Consider the following 8,241-nt stretch of genomic DNA (forward strand, 5'->3'; position numbering starts at 1 on the left):
TATCTTGCAGGTCCAAGCAGGGCAACCACAGTCAGAGGGGGAGGGGGAAGCCAGTGTAGTTCAGTTATTCTGGATATACCAACCCCTATAGATGTTTTGGCAATGATCCCTTGGTTGAATAGGTACCCGAATCACACAGCGGCCACTCTACTGCAGGAAGGTTTTTCTCAAGGTTTTAGGATCCCGGCAGGGGGCAACACAGGTAGCGCACATTGCAGGAATCAACTGTCGGTGCAACATAACCCCTCAGTGGTGGCTGCTAAGATTAGCGAGGAACTGTCCCTGGGTAGGATAGCTGGCCCTTTCCAGAAGGTGCCGGTCCCCGATTTTGTGTGTTCTCCACTAGGGGTAGTACCCAAAAAAGAGAGGGGAGTTCAGATTGATTCACAACCTGTCGGCACCGAGAGGTGCGTCACTGAATGATGCGATTGATGAGGGGATTTGTAGTGTAAAGTATGCCTCATTTGACCAGGCAGTTGATTTATTGCGGGCGCTGGGGCCAGGGGCATTGATGGCAAAATCAGACATAGAATCTGCCTTCCGCCTCCTCCCAGTCCATCCTCTGGACCACCATCTCTTAGGTTTCACTTTCGATGGCAAGTTTTATATGGATAAATGTATGCCCATGGGCTGTTCTATCTCATGTGCTTACTTTGAGGAGTTTAGCTCATTTTTGGAATGGGTCATGAGAGAGGTGACGGGCCACCGGCAGGTTATGCATTATCTGGACGATTTCCTTTTCTTAGGTGCGGCGGGATCTCAGGAGTGTGCTTGGGCGTTGCAGGAATTTTGCGTGCTCATGCGGGCTTTTGGGGTCCCGCTAGCGCCGGGAAAAACGGTGGGCCCGTCCACCTGTTTGGAATTCCTTGGTATCTAAATTGATTCCGTGGAGGGATGCTTCAGGTTACCCATGGCCAAGGTATCTAGCTTTAGAGCAGCCCTACGTCAATGCCTACGCAAGGACAAGGTTACATTGCAACAGCTACAGGAGGTGGTGGGGCAACTGAATTTTGCGCTCCGGGTCATCCCAATGGCACGCCCTTTTTCACGCTCTATTGCCCAAGCTATGAAAGGGCTACGGGAGAAACATCACCACACGAGGTTGTCATCTGAGGTTCGCCAGGATATGCTTATTTGGATGGCATGGCATTCCTGGAGGATTTTAATGGCAGAGTAGTGTGGCCAGGTCCTCCCTCCACATCGGCGGAATTGGGCTTATGGACGGACGCTGCTGGGAGTACCGGCTTTGGCGCCATTCTGGGTACCAGGTGGGTCGCCCAGCGGTGGCCAGCAGAATGGAGGACACAGGGACTGACCACCAATATTGGCTTTCTGGAGCTCTTCCCGATATGGTTGATGGTCTGGCCGGAACTCTTATGCAACCAATCCGTGGTGTTCTGGTTGGATAACATGACGGTTGTGGAATGCATAAATCAGCAGGGGGCACGCTGTCCATTCATACTCCGTTTACTGAAGGAGATTGTGTTGCAATGCTTAAAATTGAATGTGGTTTTCAGAGCCAAGCATGTCCCTGGCGTCCTCAATAATGCAGCTGACTCCCTTTCTCGCTTTAAAATGCAGGTTTTCAGGGAACATCTTCCAGCGGCAGATCCCAAGCCGGCGCAATTCCCGGCAGTACTTTGGCAGATTGGTGCCCCAGATTACAGGACTTCGTGGTTGCTAGCTTAGCCCCCAGGACCAAGACAGCTTACGAAGGGGCGTTTTTGTCTTACCGGGCGTTTTTGGGGCAGGAATGGGAGGCTAGGTGGGCCCAGGAGGACAGCTTTGCAGCTTACCTAGAATCGATGCACAGGGAAGGGCGCTCAGTGGCGACTGCGAACAGACATAGGGCGGCGGTCTCCTTTGTGCAGGGTAAGGGTGTGCGAGATCCCACTAACACCTTTCTGGTGCGCAAGGCCTTGAGGGGTTGGCGCCGTTTACAGGGTTACCAGGGCGATAGGAGAAGGCCCATTGGACTGACACGGCTGACGGCCTTATTGGGGGCGCTGCACAGTGTTTGTAGCTCCCAGTGGGAGGTTATCTTGTTCAAGGCGGCATTTTCCCTGGCCTTCTATGGGGCTTTGAGGGTTGGGGAATTAGTTGCTGGGTCAAAAGCTGATAGAGTGGGGGGACTACGGTGGGCCGGGGTTGAGATCAGGGAGGACGTTATGAGAATAACAATTCAGAGATCAAAAACCGATCAGGACTCTCGGGGTCACACCATAGTGCTCCATCGGGCGCGGGCCAACCCCTGCTGCCCGGTTTCTCACGTGGAGGCTTTCTGCAGGCAGCGGGAGTGCACGGCGGGGGACACACTGCTGTGTCACGCCGATGGTACACCATTGACTAGGTACCAGTTTAGGCGAGTCTTGGAGCTAACGGTCAGTCTGGCGGGGTTCGATCCAAGGGAATTCGGCACCCACTCATTTAGGATTGGGGCAGCAACCGAGGCAGTGGCGAGGGGTCTCTCAGTGGAGAATGTGAAGACACTGGGGAGATGGTCGTCTGAACGTTACAAGAGTTATGTACGAATTGACATGTTGTGACAGGATGGTGCTCACGCCCGGTATGTTTCTGGTTTTTTGCAGTTTCTCAAACCTGTCACGCAGGGGAGGAACTCGTCACCGGGCGACAATGACCAACATCGGCACAGCACGGAGGACACAAGAAATTGGTGACTTGGATTGTGGGCCACTCTTATGTTAGGCGTGCGGAACATGTTTTTCTTTCAGGAGACCGTAGGACGAGTGCAGCGCAAAAGGGGTTGGATATATCATTTTTTGGGAGGGGGGGGTTTATGCCTCAGCCAGTTTCGGAATTTTTTCCAGGGACTCTTAGCTCAGCAGCGGCCCCCCCCGTCAGTGGTGATACTTCACCTGGGGGAGAATGATTTGGCAAAATTGGGGAGGCGCGTGCTTATTGAGGAGATCATTTCCACTGCGGGGTGGGTGGCCAGGGCTTGCCCGGGTTCCACAGTAGTTTGGTCGCAACTTATTCCTCGGTGGCAGTGGCGAGGGGGGGTCTCGGTCAGGGCGTTGAATCACTCGGTACGGAGGGTCAACACAGTTGGACAAATTATTTCGGACCCCCCAGTTGCAGACGATTCCACATGGGTGTATCTGGGGCGAGCATTTTTACTTGAGGGACGGGGTGCACTTGATGGAGGCAGCGAACGTCTTGTGGTCTAATAATGTCTGGGCCTGGTTGGAGGGATTTGCAAAATAAGCGCGCTCCTGGTTTAGGTCTGGGTAGAGGGGGAGGCCAGATGGTTGGTTAACAATGCTGGCCTGTGGCGGTAAGGTCATGACCGGTGAGCAACTATTTGAAGGTCTGAGGGGGCGGGCATCATTCTACGGAGGTGCCCGCCCAGGGGGAGGGGCCATCGGCCCCTCCTAGAACTTCAGGGGCAAGGTAACTGCTGCTTCAAAGGGGCGCGGGTTGGGGAGTCACGCTTTCCTTAGGCTGGTAGCCACCCCCACCCCGCGCGCGCATACTCATGACGTCACCGGATGGCGCAGAGTAAGGGCCCTCCTTTAGTGGGTAAATGAAGTTCACGGCGTGGACCGGGTAATTACCGGGCCCGGCTGCGCATGCGCACACCTGTAGGGGAGGCGCAGCTAGTAGGACCTGACACCGGTTAGCGACCTTGCCATATGGCCCAGAAATGTTAGTATACAAAAATGCAGAGGAGGATGTTAGACTCGGTTAGGAAACAATCTGTATTAGAGTCTTTGTTAAGGATAGTCACTCACACCTATTGACAATAATGTATCTAATGTCCTGCTGAATTTTTGTATAACTGTTTATCATGCAAATTTAAAATTTATTGTTTTTGTACTTAATACGGCTGGGGGGTCTCTCGACCTCCCGCCTTCCAAAGATACCACGTCTAGGTGCTGTGTCCGGGGGTTGTGTGGTCATAGGGGTAGGGCGGTAGCCAGTCACTGACCATGTGGAAAGGGGGGGCTCTTGGCCCCTCCGCCTGCATGGCAGTGCGGCGTCCTCCCCCGGACTTCTCGGTGGTGGGGCGTGTTCACTGGGGGCGCGCCCTACCACCGATTGGCTGCCTACGTGACCCAGATGGCGTTAATCGACATCCGGGTCGGAGGGGAGGGCCTCTGGGGGGATAAAGCGGCGGGGAGCGCCCAGGTGACCCCCTTGTTCCCTGGACGCTCCCCCACATCGGACGTGCCCTGGCGCTCAGGGCGGTAAATTTTCCCCACCCACCATCCCTGGAGTACATGGTTGATGCATTGCTAGTCCAACTAGTGGGCATTGGGCGCGTGAAACTGTTATGAGATGTTAGTTTCTGATGAGGTTTTCTTTTAGGACTTTTTCTCCCATTGTAGTGATCAATATGGTATTGTGCAGTTATGTTCTTGACTATGCTTTCTTGTAGGCCTTTTTCTCCCAAGGTAGTGAATGATACTGTATTATGTGTAACTGATGCAGTCGTGTTTAGGCCTTTTCTCTCCCTTGTAGCTTTATGGTGTTATACATGACGTGTGATTTTAGTCAGTGTAGTTGTCCTTTAGAATTTTCTCCCATAGGTCGTCGTATTTATTAGGTATGGGGGCATGCGGTAAGGTCATGACCGGTGAGCAACTATTTGAAGGTCTGAGGGGGCGGGCATCATTCTACGGAGGTGCCCGCCCAGGGGGAGGGGCCATTGGCCCCTCCTAGAACTTCAGGGGGAAGGTAACTGGTGCTTCAAAGGGGCGCGGGTTGGGGAGTCACGCTTTCCTTAGGCTGGTAGCCACCCCACGCGCACATACTCATGACGTCACCGGATGGCGCAGAGTAAGGGCCCTCCTTTAGTGGGTAAATGAAGTTCACGGCGTGGACCGGGTAATTACCGGGCCCGGCTGCGCATGCGCACACCTGTAGGGGAGGCACAGCTAGTAGGACCTGACACCGGTTAGCGACCTTGCCATATGGCCCAGAAATGTTAGTATACAAAAATGCAGAGGAGGATGTTAGACTCGGTTAGGAAACAATCTGTATTAGAGTCTTTGTTAAGGATAGTCACTCACACCTGTTGACAATAATGTATCTAATGTCCTGCTGAATTTTTGTATAACTGTTTATCATGCAAATTTAAAATTTATTGTTTTTGTACTTAATAAATACGGCCGGGGGTCTCTCGACCTCCCGCCTTCCAAAGATACCACGTCTAGGTGCTGTGTCCGGGGGTGGTGTGGTCATAGGGGGAGGGCGGTAGCCAGTCACTGACCATGTGTTGCGGCGTAGTGAAAGGCCCCGTGCAAAAGAGGACTGGTCACATTTCTGTTGTATTCGGCTGGTATACTGGTACTAAGGTGTAACCAATGCGCAGACAGTCTTAACTGTAAAATAGACAAAATAATGAGATAAAAAAGTCTGCTGCATTAATCAGCATAATTTGCGTTTTCTTCCGGCCATAATTTACTTTAATCATGCCGCATAATTCGGCCCTTCCTGCCGCGTAATTCCAGTGGCCCCGATTAGAACCCAAATATAATGAATAGTAATCGCACGCGAAAAACTAAAGCCTCCGACATATGTTTTAGGAGGACTTAATTTAGAGGGGAGTTTAAAATAAAACCTAAAAAAAATCCGCTCATATTACCTCCCAGAAACAAGCATTTCTGCGCCCGCACGGTCTTCCCCTTCCAAGGTGTCCTAGCAATTCTAAACTTGACACCGCTTCATTACGGGTTGGCACTGCTTTACTAAAACAACCTTTCAATTCGCCGTCATCAGACTAGCACTTTAAGCTTACAAATGCTAAGAAACGTTGACCAAAACCGCGGTCAATTTTACACAATTATGTCACACTGCCCACATCTCACTTCCAAACCACGAACATTCATCAAGATTTGCCAAACATGTGTGTGCATATTTATATAGCGCGAACTCGACCCGATGGTACTGGAGTGCTTTACACGAGCACCCTATTTACATTACACATTCAGGCACGGGGAGATTAAGTACATTGCCTAGAATCAAATGATGTGGACGCGACCCCGAGGATCAAACCCTGGTTTCCAGCACCAAATTCGGCAGTCTTGCAGACGGACTACATCCCCTCCCCTATATCAAAAAGAGGATGATGTTTCGCTTAACCTTTGCAAACATTACGAGTAAAACGGCTAAACTCCACTCCAAAAGGAAGCTCGAGTAAGACCTTTCTAAAGTTTTAGATCCCGAGCCGAAAACTAAACTATAACAAACTCAAATCAAATAACAAGAGCGACAAGAACACTAAAGGGAAACTACACTCCTTACTTACATTTTGTGAAAAACTCTTCTTCACGACCCGCACGTACGCGAAAAGAAGAGAGAAAGAGTTTAGACCGAGCCGTGCGAACCAATTAAATGCTTTTTTTTTTTATAAAGCGAAAGACTCGCCCTCCAATCCGAGGGCTTTTCAATCTTGCACCTACCAAGCTGTTGGATTGGTTTCGACACCGAAAAGGAAATGACGCAATAAGCCATCGTAAAATAAATGAACCACGTCTAATGCTATAGGGACTTACCAACTACTACGGCTTCGGAACGATGCCAAGACTATGCAAAAGAGAAAAAATAACCATGTGTTGCTAAAATGCTTACTGTATGTTTTATTTTATATTTCTTCTCAGTATAAGTGATGTAGTAACATAATGCACATAAAAGTAAAAAGTGGTTATGAATAGTGTTGTGCACTTCAGTCTATCTCTTGGGCAAAGATTGTAAATTACCTTGTGACTAGTGCAGATCTCACAGCGGATTATTTGGGTTCTCAGCTTTTCTGATATGGCTGCAACATAGTACAAACGGGTTTGAGCATATCTAGTCGCGTGTTCAAGCCAGTAACCCGGAAGCAGAGAAGGGAAAATGACGTACGTCCTGGCGCCTCTTTAAATTCAAACCTAACTTCTGCTTGCTGTGTTGTTTGTGAATGTTCTGTTGCGCTCACGCTGCTAGATATACGAATTGTTGTGAAATGGGGTTGATTTATTGATGGGTCTAGAGAAGTTTTTATGTTTGTTTTGTTCACAGTTGTCGGGTCCATAACAAAGTTAAATTAAACGTTTGCAACAACTGAAACGAGGAGATAATATCAATGTATAACAAACAAGGTTGTTTAGCCGTGGGTATGATTTTTTTTTTAAGGAGTCGAATAGAGATAACATAGTTTGTACATACATATTAACCAATACACCTGATTCAGACGGCAAAGTCCCGATATTTCAAGTGACATTTATTTTTATTTTGGCGGTCTCCCGCCTGAAATTATTTCAATAGAAGTCTGGGGGAAATCCATTATGCCGATTATTATTTTTTAAATCGCCCAGTTTCTCCTTTTCAAGTGTTGACATGTATATACATATTGCGTCCTAAATTTCTAGATAAATCAAAAATATACATATTTTGATAGTGTCGTTTTGCCCTACTTTGTGCAACACTTATCTTTCTGCTGTCCTTTAACTGTTAGAAATGCACCCACACACCTTCAGGTTTAGCTGTGATAAAGACGCATAGGGTTAGATTGTAGTTTTAGTCCTCGCTTTTTTTTTGATAGGTTGTTTGCGTCACATTTATGTACTGCTTCATTTGTAAACTGTTCCTGTTTTGAAATTCATAAATGGTATTTTTCTTAGAATTTTTTTAACTACTAAAAAAACTGCTCTTGAGTTGCAAACTTTATTGTTTTCAATGACTGATGCTACGTTAAACTTTTTAGTTTTCAATTTGTAAACTAATTATTTTACAGCTTACTTAATGTAAAATGCTAGTTTGGCCCATTTATTATAGAAGTTAAGAAAAATAATGCTGTTTTTGACTAAGTTTTCGTACGTACTAAATAAATTAGTTAACTAGGAGGTAGCCCATAATACAGCACTAGACTAAGGGCAGTTTGTATTGGCCGCTCTCACAATTCACTGAATGCTATTTTTTCCTGAATTTTATGAAATTATTTTTATGATCTTTCGTATCTGAATTTTGATTTTTGCATAATCACACTTTATCGATTAGAGAAGAAAAAAGTATTTGTCTCCCTGCAACCAGGGCAGAAATACTTCTTTTTTTAAAAAAGTCTGCCTAAATAGCATTTGGCTTCTGTACAGTGATGTAACTACCTTATCCCTTTTCTTAATGAGTGAATGCATAGTTTACGTATAAGACCAATCTAAGCTGTGAGATATGTATGTACATTAAACGTCTATTGACTTGTTTTTTTAAGTGAATGCAAAAAAGAGAACATTTTTAAATCAG

General features: G+C 47.6%; 1 long non-coding RNA gene across 1 annotated transcript in view; it reads right to left on the reverse strand.

Moving 5' to 3' along the window:
• Window positions 1-6,403, reverse strand: part of LOC146866177 (uncharacterized) — a 50,144-nt gene extending 43,741 nt beyond the window's left edge. The window contains exon 1 of the long non-coding RNA XR_014970629.1: window positions 6,272-6,403. This is a non-coding gene — a long non-coding RNA (uncharacterized LOC146866177). The remainder of the gene's footprint in view (window positions 1-6,271) is intronic.
• Between the last annotated feature and the right edge of the window lie 1,838 nt (window positions 6,404-8,241).

This window comes from Triturus cristatus, chromosome 2_1 (genome assembly GCF_964204655.1).
Source record: "Triturus cristatus chromosome 2_1, aTriCri1.1, whole genome shotgun sequence".
NCBI lineage: Eukaryota > Metazoa > Chordata > Amphibia > Caudata > Salamandridae > Triturus > Triturus cristatus.